The sequence below is a fragment of the Aplysia californica genome, unplaced genomic scaffold, assembly GCF_000002075.1.
Source record: "Aplysia californica isolate F4 #8 unplaced genomic scaffold, AplCal3.0 scaffold00466, whole genome shotgun sequence".
In the NCBI taxonomy this organism is placed as follows: Eukaryota; Metazoa; Mollusca; class Gastropoda; order Aplysiida; family Aplysiidae; genus Aplysia; species Aplysia californica.
Window position 1 is genome coordinate 637,336 of NW_004797736.1, and position 1,177 is coordinate 638,512.

Genomic DNA, 1,177 nt, shown 5'->3' on the forward strand with positions numbered 1-1,177 from the left:
CTCCCCCCCAACAAACAAACAAAAAAGAAAGAAAAGAAACAGAGCACTTACCTAATCCAACACCTTAACAAAACCCACCAACGAATGCTTCTTCTTTCCTATCAAACATCTGTTGCCCTTTATCTCTACTCCTTCTGTTTTAAAAGTCTAGCTGGTCATGTAAGTCAAGTGCCATATATTAGAGTTTACAGAATACTGTTTCTAGAACCTGACATAGAAAAAAAAAGGAACTTTAGTCTTAGTAAGAGTTTCACCGCATTTGCAACACAAATAGGTCATTTAAGTGCTGAAGATCCGAGTAAGTGTTACAAAAGAGTAACACACAAAGATATGAAGGAGGAGAGACGCAGACGATAGATGGTCGCTTTTAAGGACAAGCGGGCTAAACCAGATTTCGGGGGTTTCCAGAAATCTTAACTTACACCAAGAGTGAGCATTTCTATACCTATAGGAGACGTTTGGTTTCATTAACGCGTATATGTGCTCGGTTATAGAGAAAACTCTCTTTATTTTTTAAAGAAATTGAACAAGGGGCAAAAACTTTACCTTCGATTTTCTCAAAACAACATTTTTCGGGATAGCCCCCTTGTGCTTTAAAAGCGACCACATGTCTATTTTAAAAAAAAAGTATAGTAGAGGGTTTTACGGCGCTCGCAACTGCATAAGGTCATATGAGCGCCAGACCATAATTATGTCTGATAGGAAAGCAGGAGAATATGACATCAGAGCACCCGCCTGCCGCCCACATCCATGGTTAGCCCTGTCCTGAAGGGTCGTCATGCTAAAGTATCTCGTTAAGTGGTAATTCAAAATAATAAAAAATAATAAATAGCATGTGTATAGCGCATTGCCCCACTCGACAGCAAGCTCTACGCGCTGTACTCTATGTGAGACGTGCTGACAAAATGAGTTACTTCTCACAATCCACAAATGGAGATATCGGCAGAATATCGACATCTGGATTAAATCTATAGAATTTCAATCGATGCCATTTTCTCTAAGTTCAACATGTTTCGGTCATCATTTCATACTTCTTATAAAATTGTACAAATGCCACCTACAAATTTGACACACACACACACATATATATATATCTATCTATCTATCTCTCTCTCTCTCTATATATATATATGGAAGAGGCTAGCCGTCCGTAATGACTTATATATATATCTATATA